Raw genomic sequence first — 25965 nt, 5'->3', positions numbered from 1 at the left:
AAAAGCTTCCTAGTTCTACTTAAGAACACCCTCTGTTCTCTCCAAGTGCCTTGAATTCCCCAGTGCCAGTGGGAAGCACAGAAAGATGCCTGTCTCTATGCAATGTGGTACATTGTGGGAAGCCTGCAATGTCACTTCCCTCTAGCCCCAGAGAGTTTCTTTTTACAAGAAGAATTAAACCACCAGTCTGCCTTCCAGTTTGCAAAAAATGTTTTTTCACATGCTGCCAAGAAAGAACGTGTTGCCAAGCCAGCTTAGTTGCAATTAAAATGTGATGGCACCTATCACAGAGAACTCCTCCGACGCTTCGCAAAGAACTGCACCAAGACTCACAAGCAGGAGCGGGTGCCAGCCCCGCTTCCACTGGGTGAGTACCTGCGTCTACATCAGCAGCAACGATGCCAGCACCCATAGCCTGCTCTCGGTTTCAAAAATGAGCCCTCTACATGCATGTGACTTCTTATTGCTTAATAGGGCACTTTTTAAATAGCAGAAGTCTTCACTGAGCTTTTGGGATTATCAAAGTACAAACAATAGAAAACGGTGAGGGGGAGGGGCGGGCTTTATTCAGCTGGCGTCTTCTCAGGCAGGCTCGGCTGCCTGGCTGTGGGGAGTCCATGCAGGACTGGATCAAGTATCAAGCAAAAGAGACAAACAGTGCTGGCTTCAGTTCCTGTCGCAGAAAAGGCTCGAGCAGGTACTGATGAATGAGACAATGGCTACCGGGACTGAAAGCAGCTCATGGCATTGCTTTTCCCCTCTTCAGCTCTATACAAGACAGATGGTAGGTGATAGTGTCCCCATTTTATAGATGAGCAAAATTGATAGGAGAGCATCAGTCCTGCCCAGAACTATGCATCCAGTAAGAGGCAAAGCTGGAAGCCACCCCAGTCTGCCCAACTCCAAAGCCTGTGTTTTCACTGTGAGGGCATTATTTAGAAATCCTACTCCTGCCCACAGGGCTGAGATTTTGACCTGCAGGAAAGGACTGTTTACTATCGGAACTGATTTCCTAACTGGAAAAAAATGTTTACTACAGTAGAGATTCTAATTATTCACATCAAGGAATAAATTGATAATGAGAATTAGAGTTTCACAGACTCTCTCTTTTAGTAGGTGTTCTGGAAAAATTGGGTAAGAGCGTCTTGGGAGAGGATGTTCTTCCTCTCTCCCTCTGCTTATGTCTACTATCAGCAGCTGGAACTTAGTAAAAGGTAGAGAAGCTGTAGAAACAGTTCAGAAAATGTTTTCGGGACATGCGTCTTTTGTCAGGAGAGGCATACCACTGAGCATATTTTTCACTTATAAGGTATCTAAGTAATACTTTTTCACATGCACTATGTTTTAAAAATCATTTATACCTGGTTTTATTCTTAATTTGGATTCTTATAGTTGGTATATCTACATTTGTAACTCTGAGCAAAAAATCTCATATTAAAGTCTATCAGACTATTCTATTATTTTAATTCCTGTCAGACTAATTTCACCTAAAAATGTGGAGATATGATGGACATAGAACAAAAATGATACAAAATAAATAATAACAGATCCTATTTATTTGCATGGGATAAAAACAGAGCTCATGACTTTCGTCATAGTAGCAAGAACATACCAAGACAAATTCAGATTGTACAAGTGAAAAAGAGAGGAAATATCATGATATTCTCACAAATGAGTTGGGCCTTATTGTAAAGATAGCAGCAAATCATTCTCTAAGTGGTGACACAGCATGGCACAGGATGAAGTTTCACGGAATATGTATCTAGCCTTCCCACATGTTGAGTTGAGCACACATGCTTCCATGGGCTAAATTAAACAGAGAATGGATTGTTTTTTTGCTTTAAGTAATTCACGGAGCTATTCACTTACTGGCCTTAAAGAATTAGACAATCAAGTTGTGAGTAAACAAGCAACTAGGAGGGACCTCAAAGAGTTGAGAGCAGCCCCTGTGTAGGAGCCAGTAAGAAAACCCCAATCCTACAACCATAGGGAACTGAATCGAAATTTTGCCAAAAACCCAGTGTGTGGGGGAGAGGCCCACAGGCTCCAGAAAAGAAGGCAAACTCGCCAATACCCAGCTCACTGCCTAATGAGAAGACCAGCTGCACTATGCCTGGATTCTTGACCCGTGGAAACTGGGAGATAATAAATGTGTGTTTTAAGCCACTTAAAAAAACCATAGGGGCTGCCCAGGTGGCATAGTAGTTGGGTTCACGTGCTCTGCTTCAGCAGCCCAGGGTTCGCAGGTTTGGATCCCAGGTATAGACCTAGGCACCAGTCATCAAGCCATGCTGTGACAGTGTCCCATATACAAAGAGGAAGATTGGCAGAGGTGTTGGCTCAGGGCTAATCTTCCTCAAGCAAAAAAGAGGGAGATTGGCAACAGATGTTAGTTCAGGGCCAATCTTCCTCACCAAAAAAAAATCAAAACAAAATATAATTTGCAATATTTTTGTTCCTCTTAAGCTTCTCTTTCCATAACAATCATCTCCAACACTGACAAACATTTTTTATGCTACTTTGTAAAACCTTTTCAGTATTAGCATGTTCTAAAGTACCATTGATTCATGGTTATAAAGGATACAATCTGTTGGGACATTCAAAGAAGGTTGATTTTGCATTGCACAGGACTGACTTTACAGGAATGGGAGGTCTAGTCTCACTACCTGCTCTGTTTAAAGGCCAGAAGTGCTCCCCAGTCACAGTGATAACCAAAAATAGCCCCAGGTTTCAAGAAGGCTTCCTGGAGTGTGGCAACCTCTGAGAAGCAATGACGGTCTAGCCTGCAGGTGATTTTTCATGCTTCTTTAGTAAGATATGAGCTCACTTCAGACAACCCTCTTGTCACTCATCTCTGGTGGAGCAACCCCAGGTCCCCACAGGAGCTGACTTCGCAGCCACGTCTGCAGGCTTGCAGACTCAGGTTGCAGCACACGCCCCCCTCAGCCCAGCTCCACACTGCACAGGTTTGCATAGCTGGTTCTGTTTCTGTTTTTCTCGTTCATGGAAATATTTATCTTGTGTTGAATTTGAGCGTCTTAGCTTCCTTTTTTGTATTTTATCTCTCATTACTATGTGTTTGGAACATAAAGCATTGTGTCAAAGCAAGTGCTTACTGGATCTTCATGAATAGATGTCCTCCATTCCTCCCCCACACAAAAAGGATCAGTAAAGTATGGCCCATGCGACAAATCCAGCAGGTCATCTGCTTTTGTAAATTAAGGTTTATTGGAACACAGCCATACCCGTGGCAGCTTTTGAGCTACGGTGACAGAATTGAGTAGTTGAGACAGAGACTATATGTGTCCCACCAAGCCAAGTGTATTTACCGTCTGGCTCTTTACAGAAAAAGTTTGCTATCACCTGACCTAAAGCCTAACTGACTCCTTTCTTACACATGATACTCATAATTTGTGATTCTCTCTCTGTCCTCTCTCTGCCTCTCTCCCTCCTTTCTTCAATTTTATTATCGGACTTGCCATCAGTTTTTCTATTTTATTGATCTTTTCAAAGAACCCACTAATGACTTTCTTGATCAAGTCTACTATATTTCTACTATATTTTGTTGTACTTATGACTTTGTTTTATTTTGTTGTTCATTTTTTAGCTTCTTGAGTTAAATATTAGCTTATTAGTCCTCAATCTTTTGCACATATTGCTGAGGAAGGCTGTGCATCCTTGGCCCCATGGATATATTTTCACATGTGACATGTGGTGCTTCATTGTTTCTAAATGGTCTGTGATACTACTGTATTCCAAGAAATTTTCAGAACATCACTCAGAATTCCAAGTGGATGGATTTTGTTTGTCTGTTTTCCTTTTATTTTTAATCTCTAGTTTTACTGCATTGTCATTAGAGAATGTGGCTGTTTTGATTCCTGCTTTCTGGCGTTTATTGAGTTTTTCTTTGTGGCCTGGAACATGGTAAATTTTTGTGGATTTTTGTGCGTGTGTGAGGAAGATTGGCCCTGAGCTAACATCTGTTGCCAATCTTCCTCTTTTTGCTTGAGGAAGACTGTTGCTGAGCTAACGTCTGTGCCAATCTTCCTCTATTTTATGTGGGGTGCCGCCACAGCATGGCTTGACAAATGGTGTGTAGGTCTGCACCTGGCATCCAAACTGGCGAACATGCAAACTTAACTGCTGTGCCCCTGGGCCAGCCCCTTCTAAGAATAATTTTTTAAATAATTTTGTGTCAGTCAATGTCATGTGTTGTCAAAAAAATAAAAATAAAAAAACTCTAGCTAGTCCGAGCTGAAGCTGTGAGGCAGCTCCCATGGCATTAGGAAAGGTGGACAGCAGGCTCCTGCCACTTCCACATGCAATTTCCTGACTGCTGCTCGGTCTTTGTGTCCCTCGTCCAATGGTCAAACTCCCATCAGGAGCACCTGATTGGCTGACCCTGGTCACATGACCACACTTCAGCCAAAAGCCTAGAATTTAGTACTTTTTTTCCTAGATTACAGCCTCAATAATTTCATTCACAAAGGGTTCATAGGAGGCAACTGTTCTGCATCCTGGCCATCTGAAATTCTTAAACTGCTCTCATCCTTTAATTAAACCCTAGTTAGGTACAGAATTCTGAAATGCGGACAGACAAGGTGAATGGATGTACATGTAGAGTAATTCACAGGGGGCGCCAGAGGGAGGTCCGGTGAGAGAAGTCGGCAGGTCCCAGAGGCCCTGGGAAAGAGCTGGAATGTCCTCTGGACTCAGCAGGAGCTCAGCTCTGCATAGCTGTGTTCACTGCTCAGCTTTTAAAGGGCCCTCCAGAGCTTCACCTGCCTCCTCCAGTGAGTCAGATGCAGGTGAAAACAAGACCTCTCCCCAGGGTGATCCCCTCCCCATCCCACCCGCCTGCCTGGGTGGTCGCATAGCCAAGCCAGCCACTCTCCTTCTATCAACCTGTGCTGCATCGTCCATGGTTCTGCTCACCATCTGAAATGCCTCACCGGCCTATTTGCTTGTTGTCCACCCTCCTCTGTGAGGGCCAGAAATCTTGTTCACTGCTGTCGCCTGACACGGGATGAGCACTCAATATTTGCTGAATAAATAAATGTGTATGAGCCAACAGCTGGCTAACACCTTCACTTGTCAGTCAGTTGGCCGAGAGTCTGCATACACTTATTGTCTCATTTAAACATCAAATCGTCTCCCTCAGCTGAAGGAGAAGCTGCATTTTACAAACCCACGACTGTGGCTCAGCCACTCCCCCACACCTCTGCATCGTATGCCGCTGCGAAGCAAAGTTTTTATCATTCATCTCTCTCCTTCTCTGATAAAGAAAGCTCCAGTGCTTCGATCCATGCCTGGAGGACCATGAAGGAGCGAGGGAAAAGGGCCAGCAAGATTGAAGTCCCCTCACAGGATGCCCAGTGCATCTTTCTGTGGCTCGACACCATCTTGTCCTCAAGTGTAGTCCAGGGAGAGAGATGTGGGGGCCTATGACTAAAGTAGGTATCTGTAAGAACCCAAGACTCTACGCACAGCAGAATCAGAAGGGTCAGCCATGTGTCTGCCTCCCTGCAGACCCTATCGAAGACAGGGAGTTGGGATCTGCGTAATTCAAACTTTTTCCCCATCTTGCGTGTGTTGGAGTTCACAGCTGCTGAACACGTGGCCACATTCTTGACACCGAAGATAAAATAACAGCCAAGCATTTTGTGCCTTTGCTATTTTGAAGGCTGCAAATGCCTTGAAGGCTTCTTTCTGTCAGGAGAGGGAGCAGGCATCCTGAATTAGTTACTCATCTGGAGGCGTGTGGTCCATAAAATAACAAGGGGAAAGATGCCAAAGAATCCCGCAACAAGCTGGCGCTGGGAGTTGTGGGAATCAGCACGTTTTTCATGTACAAGATTCCCTAACATGCAGCCCAACTGAAGCCCACCAGAAGCTAGAGGGCTCCGATGCACCCTTCCACTTCCTTCAACCCCAAGAAAGGGCCCTTCGCCATCCTTTAAAAATGGCAAGTTCATCAAGAATTATTAGACTTCTTTCCTCTATAATGGTGTGATTTACATGCAACTGTTTGGAAACATCTTGGATAAAATGGACACATCTATGACACGTTTTTAAGTGGCAAGGCTATGTGCTGCCTCCTGGGTCTCCACCCCTTTTCCACCTGACTTCACTCCCCAAGGATCTCCATCAGAGAGATGTCTCCATCAGCAGTCCCTAGGGACACTGGCATCCAGGACAAACATACCAGTATAGGCTCCCAGGCCAGCCCACCTTACTCTAAGACTTCTAAACAAGGCCTCCCCTTGGTCTTGACCATATACAGGATGGAGACACACTCATGATGCTCCACAGCTGCTAGTGACCGGCTGACATGTCCCTGTGCAGAGTCATATTTCATTTCTGTGGTCGTTGCAAACAGCTGGTCTGCAAGACTCAGGGGGCGGGCAGCTGGGGAAACTATTTCCAACTGCACATGAGCACTAATGCCTTAAACACCTAATTCTTAGGAGAGGAACGGATGAGTAATCCAAGCGATGGGATTCAACCTCCGCCCATCTTGGGACAGGACCAAGCCGACCCCAGCTGGGCAGGGGCGCTTCCATCCTGACACTGGAGGAGCAGGGTGTCAAATCATGGTGACCGTTGCTACAAAGGGGCTCATTTTTATAAATGCTGAAGCTCTAAGGAGTGTTTTTTTTTGTTTTTAATTAAAAGCTTTACCTTATTTTCTAAAATAACTATTTTGTGTTTCATTCTGAAACACAATGCAAACTCTACGGTAAACTCCTTCTAGTTTTCTATGGTAAACTTTTCTCCTTCTAGTTCCCAGGGACAAGCAAGATCTCTGGGAAGACAAACTCATTTCGCTCAGTCCTCATACTCACTTCTTTCTTTTTATAATTTAGGAAACAGAAAGAGATTTACTTTCTGAAATGGGTAGATAATCATTTCTTCAAAAATGAGAAGAAAAATATCCAAAATATATAAAGAACTCATACAACTCAACAGCAAAAAAACAAAAACAAAAACCCCAAAACAAACAAATAATCCAATTAAAAATGGGCAAAGGACCTGAAGAGACAGTTTTCCCAAGAAGACATACAAATGGCCAACAGGTACATGAAAAGACGTTCAACATCACTAATCATCAGAGCAATGCAAGTCAAAACCACAATGAGATATCACCTCACATCTGTTAGAATAGCCATTATCAAAAAGACAACAAATAACAAGTGTTGGCGAGGATGTGGAGAAAAGGGAACCTTTGTGCCCTAAGAGGGAAATTGTTGGTGGGAATGTAAATTGCTGCAGACTTTATGGAAAACAGCACTTTTAATCAAAAAGTTAAAAATAGAACTACCATATGACCCAGCAATCGTACAACTGAGTATATAGCCAAAGGAAATGAAGTCACTCTCTCAAAGAAATATCTGCACCCTCATATTCACTGCAGCATTATTTACAATAGTGGAGACATGGAAACAACCTAAGTGTCCTGGTGAACGGATAAAGACACTGTGGTGTACACATACAATAGGATACTATTCAGCCACAAAAAGGAGGCTATCCTTCCATTTGCCACACATGGATGGACCTGGAGGGGGTTATGCTAAGTAAAATAAGAGAAAGGCAAATACTGCATGACCTCATTTATATGTGGAATCGTAAAACCAAAACGCATACAACTAAACAGAGTAAAAGAGATCAGATTTGTAATTAGCAAAGGCGGGGTGGAGGCAGGAAATCAGATGAAGGTGGTCAAAATATATAAACTTCAGGTTATAAATGAGTGCTGGGGACCTAATGCATAACATGAGAAAAGTAAATGAAGGTCAGATGCCTCAGAAGGGGAAGTTCAGTTAAATCCAAAATTTAAATGAAACTTTGCTTCTGGGGACTCATTTCTAATGCATGTTTTGCTCTTTTGTTTTTAAATCAAGTTATCCCCCGGATAAGAAAACAAGAAAAAGATGTTAACAAAATTGTTGCTACTATCTGTAATCAAACAATTGCTTGCACTGTGTTATTCGAAACAGATAAACAGCAAACAAGGATGTAAATCAAAGTGATGAATACGTGGAATAAAACTTGTCTGAAACCAGGGCTTATTCTTAGGCCTCTTTTAGGCCTAACTCCACTCCTCCTAGGGACGAAGTATTCTTCATTATCCTCTACGAAAGGCTCTCCTTACATTTCAAATGGATCCAGACTTTGGGCCATAAACCTCTCCACCCCAAGACAGCAAACATTGCTTTGATGCCCCTCACATAAATAGAGATAGATGCTTTTGTCTGGCTTAAGGATTCTATACACCCCTGAGAGAGATGGATTCTTACCAGTCGTTTACTCATGAGTAAGAATTAGTTGGCCTGAGCTATTCCTAAAACCTGGTTCTGATTTGGGGGCCAGGGAAAGAGTAAGTGGATATTTGGAGCATGGAGAGAGAAAAGCAGAGTGACACTTAAGGGGGAAAGAGAATATTGAGGGGCATTGCTGTAATCACAGGACGAACTTTGTTTACTACTTTGCAAATGAGAGAGAGATAGAGAGATACTTATTGACTGATGCTTGGTTTCCCTTGTACTTGGTTGTATTTAAGTCACATGAACCCCAATATGACTATTGCTAATCTGCAAATATTTTGAGATCTTAGAAAGATGGAATGGGTGAGTAAAGTGCCTCCCATCTGAACTTGCACATCCTATGAAGGATTTGACCCTCCCCTGTGGCTCAGGTGGATCCTTCTTCAGCCCAGAAAATCTTCTTGATCCTCCCCACAGGGTTAGGTAACCCTCTTCTGTGCTGTAGCATTCTGTATTGGTCTCTGTCATTGATCATATTTTAGTCTGTAAATTCTCTTGTCTGTCCCTCCCCCCTTAAGGACAGGAACTATCCCCAGCACCCAGCACTCCGCTTGAAATCAAAGTTTAAGGATTGAGGAATTGATTGCAAGGTGGCCAGGATGAAGGAGGGTGGGCAGGAAGGCAGAAATAGGAAAGAGAGAATAGAAAAATGCACAACCTTTAAGTATTCCAGTCACCTCAAAATCCCAGCAGACAAAAGGCAGATGCAGCTTTTAAAAACCACAACCTTCAGGATTTTAATTATATCCAATCGACTATGCTGAATCATCTTCAGCATCCTTCATTATTTATAATAGTAAAAAAAACCCTTCAAAATCAAATTGAACCCTGGCATTCTATAATTTATACTTGCATCTATCTGCAAAGTGGTTCTATATTAACAATCACTACCAAATCGTGGCCGAGCTATGCCATGAATCTTAAGGTGAATGTAATTGAATGACTGTATTATCCAAATCCATCTTTGAAGCATGCAATTGAATATGCACTAGAAACTTTTGGCAGTTGTTAGAGACAAGATGCATAAAATCAGATATTCCTGTCAAGCCATGATAATCTTCCTTAATAATTAGGGAAGGAGATGAGAAAGCCTGAACTTTTCAGGTTACTGAGCATGTGTGAAAGGATGAATGCACTGTCATAATTAAAGAGTCCATGTGCAGCTGAGAAATATCTAATTATGCTCTTGCTGTTTAGCACATTGGAAAAGGCTATAAATTCAAGCATTTTTAATATTTAAAAAATGGTTGAGAGGACTTTTTGCCCAAGCTAAATAGAAGTAGCCATGGGGGCAGTGCCCACGCATTTCTGAGAACAAGAGAGTTCATCTGCTCAGCCCAGGCACGAGAGTGGACCCAGAGGAAAGGGCTTGTTTACCTACCTGCCCATGATCTTAACCTCCAGTTTATGGTCCGAGCTCTGTGTCAGACACATGGTAAGTGAAAAGATAAGGGTAAGATAAAAGTCAAAGGTTTGAGGTTCTATACTCACTCAGGCCACCACTGAGTTGAGGCATCTACATATGTCACACATCATCGTTGACACACAGAGTCCTTGGTTGACGAAATGTAAAGCTAGAGCCATGAGACACTAGAGGCCATCAGAGTTCCTTCTAGCTCTCATTGTCCACGCTGGATGACCATCCACAGTGGCTGAAACTAGCTGATTACGGCACATGGCAGCCAGGCACTGTTCTCAGCCCGAAACACTTACTAATACCCACCACAACCCTATGAGTAGGTGCTCTTATTATGCCACATTACAGATGAGGAAACAAAGGCACAGAGGAGCTAAGTGATTTAACAAGTCATCCAGCTATTAAATAGCACTGTTTGAATTTGACCAGCTGTGTGTGCACTTCACCACTGTGCGCATACACAACAAGTTTGCTGCTTCAGTAATCCGTTCAGGAGTTAAATATTCACCAAAAATCTAAGATGTGCAATGTACTCTGCTATGTCCTGGTTACACTGTGGTGAACAAAACACACAGATTCTTCCCCTCTTAGAGCTTATGGTCTAGCAAAAGTGCCAACATTAAACCTAACAGCTGCAAAAATTATTAAATACTTAAGGAGGCAGTTACAGCTTCTCAAGGGGATCTCATAGCCAGGACTCGGGTTTTAGGGTAGGTTTTCTGAACACATGACACTTAACCTGAAACCCAACCCTAGTGGACCAGGTAAAGAGTTAAAAGAAGAGTGTTCTATACATAGGAAAGGTGTACACAAGACCCTGAAGTGGGAGGCCATTATGCCTCTGAAGGCCCCTTAAGATGGCCATAATGATTGAAGAGCAGTGAACAGGGAGAAGGGGGCCCTGTTTCAAATAAATAAATGTTGAGATGGCTTTTGTTAGAAGTAGGAAATTTAGCACATGCAAGATCTTGTGTCCATACCATAATGTCAAGAATACAGAAGAAAGCATAGGAGGGTTCTGAGCAGGGATTCTAACCTTAAAAGGGAAAGTGTTTGAGATGCTAGGAATCAGCATATTGTTCCTATTATTTTGCAGATGAGAAAACTGAGACTCACAGAGGACAAGAGACTTACCATGTTAATTCTCACTAAGTTGGTCAAGAGCTGCCTGGATGTCCCTTCATCACTGGCAGTGGATATTTTTTGTTTGCCTCCTTAGTTTTTTTTTTCTGTTTTGAGGTTCTTTCCTGCTCTGCTTCCATCCCTGTGTGCTAGGAAAGGCTCTGAATCCCTGCAGTGAACCATGTAGTTAAGCCTGTAGTTAACCATGTAGTTAAGTCAAAGCAGTTGCTTTAGAGATAAGTGTATGACATAAACCCACAAAGTCAGAGTAAATCTTCGAACTACTTCCTGGAAATCCAAGGTCAAAATTTCATTCTAACTCTCACAGCAAATTTAAACCTAGAAGGACATGGCTCTAGAACACTCAATTAGGAATACATTGCTGGTCAATTTTTTTTGGAGGGTCTGAATCAAATAACAAATAGCATCCATTAACACTGGCAAAAACACAGTATGGTTTCCACTTCATCAGATGAAGGTATATTTGACTATCCTCTCATTATAAACAACCAGAAAACTAGGCAAAATATATGAAACAATTTTTTGGACATTAGCTAACAAGCAGTACAGACCTGTGGTCTCTGAGAAAATGGGAATAAATAAGGCAAATCCTATGATAAACCTGTTTTTCTTTCTGGAGAGAATGTTCAGACTGCAGCACAGGGAGGCAGAAAAAAATAGTGCCTAGCAGTCTCACTGAGTAGAAGAAAAAAATTAAAGGTCAGAGAGGCCAAAGAAGCTATAATTTGCAGGGTGGAGTACAAGAAAGGAATGAGTTAAACAGAGAAAGAGTCTAGTAATGTGGATTTAAGGAGTCCCTTTAAGTCTTTGGCATAACACAAATTCAGGTATGCATAAACTTCAGGAGACCAGGTAAGCAACAAGTATTGGGGAAAGAATTGGGTCACTATAAACCAAACAACTCCAAGAACTCACACAGTTCTCACTTCCCATCAGCCAAAGTAGAGACCTTGATGAGTATACGGAACATTCAGTAGTGACACTGAAAACTCCATGACTTAGAAGTGGAACAATAATTCCCATATCCAGAATCTAATAAAAAATTACTAGACACACGAAGAAGCAGGAAAACATGAAATATAGCCAGTCAATAGAAACAGAACTGGAAATGATAAAAAAAATTATGGAGTTAGTAGACAAGAACCCTAAAATAGCTGTGGTATATTTTAAAAATATGCTCAAAGATGTAAAGGAAAACATGAGCATAATTATGAAAGAACTGGAAAACATCCGAGAGGACCAAATGGAACCTTTGTAGAAAAAAAATAGTAAAAAATCACTAGATGATATTAAAGTAACAAACACTGAGGCATAAAGATCAAAGAACTTGAAGGCATAGCCATAGAAACAGTTGAAACTAAAACAAGAGTAAAAAGAAGACAGAAGAGAAGGGGAAGAAGAAGAAAAAGGCTTCGGTGACCTGTGGAACAGCAGCAAATGGTCTCACACATGTGTCTTTGGAATTCCAGAAAGAGAGAAGAGCAAGAAAGGAACATAAAAAAAATTTGAATAAGTAATGGCCAAAATTTTTCCAAATTTGATGGAAAGTATATGCTATAGATCCAAGAAGCTCAACCAATCCCAAACTAGATAAACACACACATACACACCCCTAAGTACACCATGACTAAACTAATAAAGCCATTGATATAAAAATTTTTAAAACATCCAGAAAAAAAAAAGAAAACGTGGAAAAAATAAGAATTATTACAGATTTCTTGCTGGAAACTATGCATGTCAGAAGATGATGTAAGGGCCACTTTAAGATGCTTAAAGGAAAAAGAAATTCAGCAATCTAGAATACCATACTCAGTGAAAACATGTTTCTAAACTAAGGTGACATAAAGGCTTTTGCAGACCAATAAACCTGAAAGAATGTGTTCACCAGCAGATCTATACTGCTCATAAAGGAAGTTCCTCAGAGAGAATGAAAATGATACTAGATGGAAATATAAATCTACACAATAAAAGAAAGGATGCCAGAAATTTATTTTTCTCATTTCAATTTTTTTCTCTTCTAAAATTTTTCTTTAAAAGTTAATTGATCATTTAAAGAAAAAATTACAACAACGTCTCTTAGAATTTATAATATGTAACAGTAAAATGTATAACAACTTGCATAGAGAAGAGGAAGATGGTAATAGATAACACTGCTATAAAAGTCTTACATCATATAGTATTGTTTAAAAATAGACTAAGGTAAGATAAATATGTATATTGTTAGCCCTAATGCAGTGATTCTCAATCTTTAGCATAAGCCAGAATCATCTGACTTTTCTGGTTTAGTGGGTCTAGAGCACGGCCCAAGAGTTTATGTTTCCAACAAGTCAGAGACTGTCAGACTGCGTTAAAAATCAAGGTCTAACTATATGTTATTTATAGGAAACAAACTTTAAATATAAAGACACAAATATGTTAAAAGTAAAACAAATGGAAAAGGATATGCCATGCAAACACTAATTGTAAGAAAGCTGAAGTAACTGTATTTGTATTCAACAAGGTAGATTTTAAAACTAGGAAGAGAAGGAGGAGGAGCCAAGTTAGGACTTTACATAGTGATACGGCATCAATTCATTGAGAAGACATAGAAATCTTAAATATACATGCACCTGATAGAGTTTCAAATAGATAAAGCAAAAAAATGACAGAACTGAAGGGAGAAATAGGCAAATCCACAATCATAGTTGCAGATTTTAACATTCTTCTTTCTAAAATTGATAGAACAAGTATACATAGCATCATTAGAATACAGAAAACATGAGGGGCCAGCCCAGTGGCATAGTGGTTAAGTTTGTGCTCTCTGCTTCAGTGGCCCAGGGTATGTGGGTTTGGATCCTGGGTGCAGACCTACACATTGCTTGTCAAGCCTTGCAAAAAATAGAGGAAGACAGGCACAGATGTTAGCTCAGGGCCAATTTTCCTCACCAAAAAAAAAAAAAAGAAGAAGAAGAAGAAAACAAGAAAAACACTGTAACATATGTCTTACAAAACGCAAAGAAAAATGACATTAACTCATTAATAGCAATGTCAGAGACTAAAACATGAAATTTATTAAAATTCATTAGACTTAACCCACCTATATTAAAACTAACAAATCACACAAAGAACAACTTTAAAATACAAAACAAACTGTTGAAAGCACTGGAGAATAACAAAAGGAGCCAACATTTAAATCAAAATCTTTGAAGGAGGAGAAAAAGATTGAGGTGAGCCGTCATTTGCCACAGCTCTTCCCTCAGAGCCCAGAGCAAAGAGACTGAACCATAAACCATATCCTTGAGCTTGCTGCAGACCCGTTGAGCAGGGGAGACACAAATTGGAGTTCACGGCTACTAAGAAGCCAAAACTTTAAAGAGGCAAGTTCCTAGACAAAAGAGAATTAAAAATAAATGAGCTTGACATTCCACATACAATTTCCTGTAAAGGCATTTGCCAACTTCTAAGCTGTGTACTTTATGGCAAGACAGATCAAACCAGAACAGTAGCTTCTACGTCAAAGAATTTGGAGTCTCATGGTGCTAGGGAGACTGGTAAGCACGCTAGAATTTCAAGCAAGACCCAAGAGTTACGGTGTAGGAGTAAGAGCAACATGGAGATAGGCCAGATCTGCTCATGCACTCTCTGCTAGCCAGAAGAAAATTAAACTGTTCTGAGAGAAGGTTAACAACTTCTAAATCTTTTATAAACAATGTCCATTTTTCAACTCAAATTAAAGATAAACAGATCCAAGGTGACCCTAATATTAGAGCTGACATACATGAAATTTAAAACAATAATGATTGTATTTGCAAAAATAGAGGAAAAGGTGAAAATAATCATGGGAGAACTGTACTAAAATGAATCAAGTAAAATTCTAAAAATAAAAAATGGAATAATAAATTCAGTAGATAGGTTTTAATATCATATTAGATCCAGAAGAGAACATTATTGAAATGGAAGATAAGTTAGTGGAAAATTCCAGATTGGGACAGAGGGAAAAATGGAAAATATATACAAGATATATACTACATGATGAATAGGTCTAATGTATATGTAATTTAAATATCATAAGAAGAAGAGCAAAATATTGGATCAGAAAACTTGTTTTCTTAAAGAGATACTTGCCAATAATAATCCAAAACTGACAGAGGACATCAAGCCACAGAATTCAGCATTTTGAAAAACTCAAAGCAGGATAAATACAAAGAAAACCATACAGACACACATCAGGGTTAAAGAGGAAATCTCACAAAGGCAAAACAACTCTCAAAAGGACAACAACCAAATCTTCCAGGCAGCCAGAGAAAATACACATATTACCCTCAAGGAAGCAGCGGAAAAACTGAAGCTGAATTTTTTGTAGAAACTATGAAAACCAGAAGAGAATGAAATCTTTAAAAGTGTTGAAAGAAAATAACTTCTTACGAACAGTTCTAAACTTAGTGAAACCATGCACAATAAAGAAAATACTGAAGAGACGTTTTATGAAGATGGAAAATGATCTCTGTGGAATCACCGTGATAGGGGAAGAAAAACACACACCACCACCAAAGAGGGTCACTATTTGGTAAATAAAAAGCAACATTAAATTATCAAGTAATACTAGTAATATGTTAAGCAAAATTAAAATATCTGACAACAATAGCAAAAAGACGTACAAAGTAAATAGATTAAAGTGTTGTAAGATTCTTGTTTTGTGCAAGAAAAGCTAAAAGTACTAGCTTAAGTTGACTGTAGTAAAGTACGCATATTGTAATTTAGGTATGTGTGTTGTAATCTCTATGAAAACAATTAAAGAAAAATAAAGAAATGCATAATAATATTTAAGGATACAAGGTAAGACAAGAGAAAAATAAATAACAAAATATACATGATGAATCCAAAAGAAGGCAAGAGAGAAGAATAAAGGAGAGTACAAATAAGACAAAAAACAGTAAGATGGCAGATTAAAACCCAAATAAATTGGTAATTTATTAAATATAAATGGAACAATTGCTACCAATAAAATAATAAGATTGTCAGCCTGGATTTTCAAAAACTTTATGATAGTATCAGGAGACACAGCTTAAATTACGATACAGAAAGATTAAAAGTAAAACAAAGGAAAAGGTATTTTGGGGGCCGGCCAGCCCAGTGGCATAGTGGTTAAGTTTGCGTGCTCCACTTTGGTGACCCAGGGTTCAGATCCCAGGCACGGACCTACACACCTCTCAAGCAATGCTGAGGCAGCATCCCATGTACAAAAAATAGAGGAGGATTGGCACAGATGTTAGCTCAGGGACAATCTTCCTCACCAAAAATTAATTAATTAATTAATTTAAAAAGACAAAGATACGTTGTACAAATGCCAGCTAAAGAAAGATAGTGTACCTATATTAATTTCACATAATGTAGGTTTAAGAATGTAAGTTTTAAGAAATTAAAGAGCTTTAAAAATATAGAACAATCCTAAATTTGGATGCACTTGAAAAATAGCATCAAAATATAAAAAGCAAAAATTAACAGAACTAAAAGAAGACATCAATAAATCCACAGTCACAGTTGGAGATTTTAAACTGTGTTTGGATATCTTCTCAGTAACTGAAAGAAAAAGCAAACACAAAAATCAACAGAGTATAGAAGCTCTTAATACTCGATCTTTTTGACAAACTTGATCTATTTAACATATATCAAGCACAATAGCCCAAAATTTCAAAATACGCATTCTTTTCAAGTGCTCGTTGAACACTAAGTAAAATAAGCCATGCACCAGGCCTTAGAGGACTAAAGTTACAAAGTGTAGATTCTCTGACCACAGTAGAATTAAGCTAGAAATCAAAATTAGAAAGAGAACCAGAAAAATCCCCCAACATATTGCAATTAAGCAATACACGTCTTTGTAGCCCATGGATCAAAGAAGAAATCCAAATGAAAATTATAAACTGTATTGAACTAAATAGTAATGAAAATATAATGTACCAAAACTTGTGGGATACTGTTAATGCAGTTTTTTCTTTTTTTTTGGTGAGGAAGATTGGCCCTGAGCTAATATCTGTTGCCAATCTTCCTCTTTTTGCTTGAGGAAGATTGCCACTGAGCTAACATCTGTGCCAATCTTCCTCTCCTTTGTATGTGGGATGCTCCCACAGCATGGCTTGATGACTGGTGTGTAGGTCCTTGCCCGGGATCTGAACTGGTGAGCCCCAGGCCTCCAAAGTGGAGTGTGTGAACTTAACCACTGCGCCACCAGGGCAGCACCTAATGCAGTTTTAAAAGGAAATTGGTATACTTAAAAGTCTTTAAAAAACAAAAAGAGGGGGCTAAAAAGTAGTCAGACTGAAAATCAATGATCTAACATCCCCCTCAAAATGCTAGAGAAAGAAGAGCAAATTAAACTCAAAGCTGTTGCTTGCCCCTTCTGCCTTGTGAGGATACAGTGGGAAGATGGCCATATGAACCAAGAAGCGAATCTGCTGGTGCCTTATCTTGAACTTCCCAGCATCAAGAACTATGAGAAATAAATTTTTATTGTTTGTAAGCCCACCAGTCTGTGGTATTTTGTTATAGCAGCATGAGTGATCCAAGACAAAGGCAAATGTAACTGATAATCTTTTAGCAAGAACAATCAAGAAAAAGTTAAAGTGCAAATTATTAATATTTCTATTTAAAAGAGACACTGACATGAAGATTCTACAGGGTTATTCTACAATAAGTAATAGGAAAAACAATCATCACAAACTATTCCAGAGAATAGAAAAGGAGTGAATAATTAACAACTCATTTTCTGAGTCTAGCATGATCTTGGTAACAAATCCAGACAAGGACGTTACAAAAATCACCAATCCTTCTCACGAACAGGGAAGCAAAATATCGAAACTTCCAGTATATTTAAAAGATTAATACATCACTAATAAGCTTCCAGGAATGTAAATTTGGCTTTAAGTTTGAAAATCGATTATTGTAATTTACCACATTAAAGAGATAGTACAGAAAAATCATATGAGCATCATAGCTGATAATAAACAGAAGTATTTGCTAATATTCAATACTTATTCATAATTTAAAAAAAACAATTAGCAAATTAGGAATAGGATGAACTTCCTAAAATCTGATAAATGGTACCTAAAAAAAATAAATCTACAGCACACATCATATTAAATTATATGTATACATATACACGCGGGCATACCATTTATTGCGCTTTGCTTTATCGTGCTTTGCAAATATTGCATTTTTTACAAGACCCTTCACCAGCAAGAAGATTACAACTCACTGAAGGCTCAGATAATTGTTAACGGTTTTTAGCAACAAAACATCTTTTAGTTGAGGTATGTACATTGTTTTTTTAGATATGATGCTATTGTACACTTAATAGACTACAGTATAGTGTAAGCATAACTTTTATGTGCACTGGGAAACCAAAAATTCCATGTGACTCGCTTTACTGCAATGTTCTCTTTATTGCAGTGGTCTGAACCTAGAATATCTCCGAGGTTTATATACAGGGAAAAGAAATAGAGATACAGAAAGAAAGAGAGATTTATTTTAAGGAATTGGCTCACAAGATTGTGGGGACTTGCAAGTCTGCAATGTGCAGGGCAGGCCAGCGGGGTGGAGCCTGAGGGAAGAAGTGACGCTGTAGCTGGAGTCTGCGGGCCGTCTGGAAGCAGAATTCCCACCTCCTCAGGGGACCTCAGTGTTTTTCTCTTAAGACTTTCAAGTGATAACTGATTGGATCAGGCCCACCCTCACTGCGGAAGGTGATCTGCTTTACTCAACGTCTACGGATTTCAATGTTAATCACATCTAAAAACTACTTTCACAGCAACATCTAGACTGGTATTTGACCAAAAACTGGATATTGTGGCCCAAGCAAGCTGACACATAAAATTAACCATCACATCACTATCCCCATTATATCTGATATTTTGGACAGGGTCCTAGCCAGTGTGATAAAGGCAAGGAAAATAAAAAGACATATGAATTGAAAAAATGAAATGAAACTGGAGTTATTCACAAATGATATAATGGTGTATGGGGGAAAATCCAAAATAATCTACCAAATGTTAGAATTAATAAGTAAATTTATTAAGTTCACTGGACATAGCATTAAATATACAAAAACAAATTGTTTTCTACATACTAGAAACAAGCAAGTAGAAAGTGAAATTTCAAGTAGCATCTAAAAAATCAAACATCTAGGAATAAATCTAATAAAACGTGTGCAAACATCTACACAGAAAAATACTAAAGATTACTAAGAAAAACTAAAGACCGAAATTTACAGGGGGAAATGCAGTTGATTCTTGTTGTTCACAGCAGTGATGTTCTATGAAATCTCCACAAACACTGGATTAGTGAATACCGACCATTGCTCCTAGGGGAAATACAGGGTTAGGTTCCTGCCAGCCTCTGGTCACAGCATTTTTATCAACTGATGAATACATGGCCTTGTTTTATGTGTGTTTCTGTTTAAAGACAACTTATTTGTATAGGTTGTTGGTTCGTTAACGTTGAACTCACCACCAAATGCACCATCATTCACTCCTGAACAGAGCTTCTCTAACATGTGTTTTCCCCATACGGCACATCAAGCCTTCTCTTACTTAGGAACCCCAGGCATCATCTCAGCACTACACTTGGAGCCATTTTAAACAGAAAAATCACCAAGAAAAACGTGAAAAACATGACACCAAATTAACCATGAAAGGGCACGTTTACTACGAGTGTGAGAGCTGAACCAAGGAGGCAAAGCGTCACCTTGTTCTAGCCAAGCTGGGTACATGCCCATCAGGTAACTCAAATATTTCACCACTCTGATCATAATCTGCAATGACCACGAAAGTGCCACAAGTATCAATTTTGGGGCCACAAAGAAATTTTAGCCAGTAGGCTAATTTGGAAATACAGATTTCACAAATAATGAGGATCGACTACACCGCTTTAAAGGACTGGAAGCTGAAAACAAAAGTCAGTTCTCCTCAATGTGATCTATATATTCAGTGAAACCTCCACTGGCATCCCAGTGAACACTTTTGTGGAAATTCGTAAACTGATTCCAAATTCATGTGGGAATGCAAAGGGTTGGAAATGACAAAGATAACCCTGAAGAAGAAAAGTAAAGCTGGCGTATTTGCACCACCAGCTAGCAAGGCTTCCACAAAGCCACATTAATTCAAATATTGTTATACTGGTGCAGAGACAGGAAACCGTACCAGTAGAACAAACAGAGTCCAGAAACCGATCCACACAAATGCGGCCTCCTAATTTACAACAAATGTCATTTCAATGCACCGCCACAAGTCAACCAAAAGGATAAATAACCCAATTAAAAGCGGGCAAAAGTTCCATCTAGACCTTCGCAAAAAAGGGTATCCAAATGATTAATAGTGTATGCTAAGGGACTCAACATTATTGATCAGCAGGAAAATGCAAAATGAAACCAAGAGATACAAAATGCAACCTTCAGAATGAAAAAAATTTTTAAAACTAGGACAATACCTAGTGTTGGAAGAATGTAAATAAACTGGACTGCTCATCAATTGCTGATGGAAATATAAATTGGAAGGATCACTTTGGAAAACAATTTAGGAGCATACACTGAAGCTATGCAAGTGCACCCCTGTCACCCAGAAATTCCTGTGTTAGTCACATACTTAATAAAAATGCCTAAAAATTCACTGAAGACAAGTACAAGCATGCTTAGAACAACTCCGTTCATTATAGCCGCAAATTGGAAACAACCCAAATGTCCATCAAAAATAGAATAGAAAAATACAGTCTTGTGTATTCATACAATGAAATGCTGTACAGCATAGAAATAGAATAAACACAACACAGCAACATGGATGAATATAACAAATGTTTTGTTGAGAGAATGAAGACAGACATAAAGAATTATGTGCTGTATGATTCCATTAATCCAGTTTCTATAGGAGGCAAAACTACATTATGGTGACATAGTCAGAATAAAGATAACCTTTGGGAGGTGGGGAATGACTGGGTGGAGATAGTGGGAAAACTTCTAAGGTACTAGGACTGATCTAGAATGGTGATGGCTACACAAGTATGAAAGTTTTGTAAATAATCACCAAGTGCTACAGTTAATATTTGGTGTACATTACTATATAATTGCTTCAAAAGTGTTTATTAAAAGTTTTGAGAGAAATTATTTTCCAACCTAGAATTTTCTGTCCAGCCAACTCAGTAATTATAGTTGAAAGTAGAAAATAAGATATTTCAGGCTTGCAAAGTCTCAAAAATCTTTATTTTCTTCTCTGTAACCTTCTGAAAAGCAATGGGAGGATATACTTGATAAAATGATACAGTCCATGAGGGTCCAGAAAACTCCTCCATTAAGGACCAGATAGTAAATACCTTAGGCCTTGCGGCCATATTGTCTTTGTCTCACACTCAGCTCTCCCTTTGCAGCCTGAGAACATCCATAGACAACACACAAGTAAAGGCTTGGCTGTGTCCCCATCCAAATTTATTTACAAGGCAAGGGCTGTGGTTTTCTGACCCTTGGATTAACCATGAAAGAATAGGGCGTACTCAGGAGAATGGGAAAGGGAACTCCCAGGACAGAATCTGAGTGACAAATGTACCCATCAACCAATCCACATGGGAGCAGACCAGGGGCAACAAGATCAGACAATTTGTAACTCCAGGAAAAGAGGACTGAAGGAAGGGAAAAGGAATGATTGGGCACAACAGAGCTCAGCTGTGCATAAGATTTATAAAATCATCATAGTGGGAGCACCACATATCTATCCAACCAAAGTTATGATATGACTGTGGGGTGGATAGAGGCATAGGAACTGTATATGTGTGTGGGTCCAGGATGAGAAGGAAGCTAAGCCCTCACCTTACATAGTGGAAGCTAATAGATAGCACCTAATACTGAAGTCAACAAGTAGCAATACGAGCTTATTATTTAGAAATGTGAATGTGCGCCTGGAAAGAATTGGGAAAGAGGTTAGCAGTTGTTTCCTGTGGAAGGAAGGAAACGGTAACAATAGAGAGAGCAAACTTACCCCTGTTTTTCATAGCAAGTCTTGTAGAACTATTTTACTCTTTAAACCATACACATACATAATCTTGATAAAAGTAAAAACCAAACTTAAAAAAACAGAAAGTGGATGAGTACTCCCAGAATATGAAATAATCTGAAATCAAACCCAACATGGGTTGACATAGCTTGAAATTTCTTTGAAGCTTTATCTTAAAAATTCAATGCCTTGTTGCATTCTAATCCAGGATATTTGCGTTTTAATAGATCTAATCTTTATATCCCAAACCTCAGACACCTGGCACTACAAAATATTACACCTTTCAGTTTTTGGTTTTGCTTTTTTTCATGTATTTTTCCAAATATTTTTATTGTGCTAAAAAATCACATAGCGTAAAATTTACCATCTTAACCATTTTTCAGTGTACAGTTCAATGGTATTAAAGACATTCACATTGTTGTGCAATCACCATCACCATCCATTTCCAGAACTCTTTGTCTACCCAAAGGGAAACTTTGTACCCGTTAAACAATGACTCCCTATTCCCCTCTTCCCCCAGCCCTAGGTAGCTACCATTTTGCTTTCTGTATGAATTTGATGACTCTCAGTACCTCATATAAGTGGGATCGTACAGTATCTGTCTGTTTATGACTGACTTATTTCACTTAGCATAGTGTCCTCAAGGCTCACCCACATTGTAGCATGTGTCAGAATTGCCTTTCTTTTTAAGGCTAAATAATATTGCGTTGTATGTGTATACTGCATGGTGTTCATCCATTCATCCATCGATGGACACTTGAGTGGCTTCCACCTTTTAGCTGTGTGAAGACTGCTGCTGTCAACATGGCTGTATCTCTTTGAGACAACACCTTTCAGTTTTATGTTCAAATTATGGTGTGAGGCATCAACATCTATTTCTGAGATTTTCTCATTTGGTATTTGAACAGGAATTGATCAATCCTTCCTCCCTCCCTTCTTTCTTTGCTACTCATGTATTCAACAAATATTTATTATGCACACACTATTCTAGGCACTGAGGATTCAACAGTGAGTAAGGATGAAGAAGTCCCTCCTCTCATTGACTTACATACTAGTCGGGGTTGGGGATGGCCAATGGAAAGGAAACACACAGGCAGACAAGAAAATGCCCCACCGTGTTAAAGATTGAAAGAAACAAAACAGGCCCTTGTGTCCTTCTGTTCTGTGCTCCTCCACAGAAGCCATGTCTCTACTGCTCTGTTCCAAAGATCAATATGAGGTGGCAGAGCCTTCAGACACAGCCGTCTTCTGCTGGCAACTGCCAATGAACTTCCTACACTGGACCCAAGAAGGGGACATGGCTCTCTCGTTGGCTGCTCCTTCTGAGATGGAGAAAGAGCCTTCCCAATTCCTCATAATATGACCCAGACTAAGCTGGAGCTCTGAAGGAGACTTGCTGAAAGCCAGGGGTAAAGACAGGGAAACAGTCCAGTGTCCCTGACCAGACAGGCTCCATGCCAGGCTGCTGGCCTCCGGCCACTCGCCACCACTGGGAATCGCCAGGCTCCACTGTGCTGTGGAGTCAGGCCAAATCAAAATAGCCATGTGTGGGACAGCAACAGAGTCCAGCTCAGGACGGGTTCCTGCAGCCCAAGCCAGCCCAGCTTCTCTTCACAGGCTTTTCTCCTCTATGTAACGAAGAGGATGTGGGGCACTTCTGTCCCTTCAAGTTCCTCCTAGCCTGTAAACAAACAAACAAAAGAATGCAGGAGCAAAACACCAACTGTCTCTATAAGAACACTGTAATTTAGAACAGGCTCAATCTAGACTTTGAAAGTGGAGGTGGGGCATGGTTTTAACGAAATATTTCACAGATTTGACTCATTCAAGGCAGACATCACAGCTTTTCCAGATCCGTTGTGGTGGGCTTGTTGGTTTCCCCCAGCATCCTATCTTCATTCCTCACCCCTGACGCAATCCTGAAATGCCCAGCCATGTGTTGTTGGTCATCTTGGCGCCACCCTCAACTCCACAGCTGGGTCCGCCGTTAGATAATTTACAGGAGGTAAGCAAACCTTGCTAAATCAGGTTCCACATACAACCAATTCTGCTGGCTTATATTTCAAATCATCTTATGTGCATTCAACTCAACAGCTCCCTACAATGGACTGTGAACTCTTGATTCCTATTTTCTCCATAAGAAATTTTAAACTAAGCCCACGTTGGTGGAGAACCTTGGCTAAAATCAAACATGTGGTGGCACAAGTGAAAGTAAAAGATATCCTAAATTCTTGGTTTTGGTCTCTCTCCAACAAAGGGAAAGAAGGAAGAAAGGGAGAGAGAGAAGAGGGAGGGAGGAAGGAAGGGAGGAAAGAAGGGTGAGAGACAGTTAAGAAGTTGCCATCTATTTACGGGGTAAATAATGAATCCATGTGATTTATCACCTAAAAATGCATTCTCTCCATTTTCTCTTCTTCCTCCTTATCCTTTGACAGGTGAGTTTTCTCAAGTTTAAATCTGGCATCAATTGCCATTCAATTGTTACCTTGTCGTTCCCCTCATCTTCCCTGTTATCAGTACCCAGAGAAGTAGTCTGGTTTACAAGGAGCTTGAAGCATTGTATTATCCAGAAACAATATCTGGAAGCAACTAGAATGCCTGTCACTTGAATCTCATCAGTCACGGTATTTTTAAAAGTATGTAACCTCTCGAACTCTAAGATGAGCACTGCCTCCACCGCAATGTCCCATCGCAGCCATCCATCTTCCTGGGGCAGGCTGCACTGTTTGGTCAGTCGGAGTTTGGATGTCATTTGTTGGTGAGATCTTTAGATTGTTGTTCTCATGCTATCTGAAGCTTTCTGTAACGATTCAATTGTTCTCTTTTGACCCCTGAAAACTCAGTTCTTTTTATAACACCAATGCCACCTGAAACCCAGTGTCTGCATGAGGTGAACTCCACATCCAAGAATGGGTGGAAATTACAGTTGCTGTTAAAGCCTCTGGACAGGCTTCTCATGGATGAAGCCACATGGTTTGCCAGAGGCCATTTTCAGATCTTCCCACCTTTTTACTGCAAAAGTTTTCTTCTTATTGTCTTCTTTTTTATTGTTCTGTCTCAAATACTCTTTAATGTAAAAACTTTAGGTTTTCTTGACTCCTTTCTCCTACTGAGGGAGAATTACCCTGGGTTGACAGAAATATGTGATCACTAGTTTCCGATAGTAAGCATTAGCTCACATCTATTTTCTGATCAGGTAGAGGCTGCAAAGATGGATTTGCATACGCTCTAATAATAGCACTTTGTCTAAAAATCTGTACTCAGATTTATTTATCTATGCCATGGGTAAACATATATGGAAATCATGAGATGGAATCATGGCAGAAAGTAATTTTCTTGTGATGCTAAAATTCTAGCAATGTACCTTTTATATTCATATTATTGACATCATAAATGAACTGAAATGGGATTTAATGATCAAAAGTGAGATGATTAAAAACTCTTATGGTTCTGCTCTATTATACTGATATTAATATTTAATGGGAAATGAAATATGCTTTGTCTTATGAAACAGTAAGCCGAGTCCACGAATAGATCAACTCTGAAGGTAGAATGGAGGGTGAAGCACAGAGAGATTGGAGAAAAGATCAATGACCTTGTAAAAAATGAGAAGAGAGGAAATTTCTGAAGAAAACAGAAAAGCATTTGCAATTGGCATGAAAAATGATTTAGAAAAATAGTGAAGGTTTTTCTTCTCTCCTGATGCCTGCAATTCCCTCCAGCTGACTTCATTAGCTTAAATATAACTCTTGTAGCTGAAGGAAAAGTAGCAAAAGATGCTGAGCCTCCCCTGTGTCTTTGGCCTTTACTACTGTGAGAGCTGCAGAGACCACCTGTGTGCAAGAACACTGTGAGGAGCCAACAGGACCGCCAGGCACTAAAGAGGAAATGGACACCAGGCAGGCCATCCTCTTACCTGGACCACACAGCAGCCACTCACCGCTGACACCACCCACCAAGATCAAGATTGCCAGAGTCAGAGGGAAAATTCAAGCACGGGTATTTAAAAACTCTCCTCAGGCAACTTGAATGTTCTGCCAGGGTTACCATCTACTGAAATGGATTTGCTAGT

General features: G+C 39.7%; 2 long non-coding RNA genes across 3 annotated transcripts in view; one reads left to right on the top strand and one right to left on the bottom strand.

Annotated features, from left to right (window-relative positions):
• The first annotated feature begins 230 nt into the window (after positions 1–230).
• The window catches only part of LOC111773146 (uncharacterized), a 68631-nt gene continuing 42896 nt past the window's right edge, over positions 231–25965 (top strand). The window contains exon 1 of one of the 2 annotated variants that reach the window (XR_002807372.2): positions 231–367. This is a non-coding gene — a long non-coding RNA (uncharacterized lncRNA). The remainder of the gene's footprint in view (positions 368–25965) is intronic. The other variant, XR_011437759.1, reaches the window with a different exon arrangement.
• The window catches only part of LOC138923722 (uncharacterized), a 34139-nt gene continuing 27082 nt past the window's right edge, over positions 18909–25965 (bottom strand). Inside the window, exon 2 of the long non-coding RNA XR_011437764.1 lies at positions 18909–23574. This is a non-coding gene — a long non-coding RNA (uncharacterized lncRNA). The remainder of the gene's footprint in view (positions 23575–25965) is intronic.

Source organism: Equus caballus, chromosome 4, assembly GCF_041296265.1.
Source record: "Equus caballus isolate H_3958 breed thoroughbred chromosome 4, TB-T2T, whole genome shotgun sequence".
NCBI classification, from domain to species: Eukaryota; Metazoa; Chordata; class Mammalia; order Perissodactyla; family Equidae; genus Equus; species Equus caballus.
The sequence above is the reverse complement of the archived record's forward strand: the minus strand, read 5'-3'. Positions and strand labels throughout refer to the sequence as shown.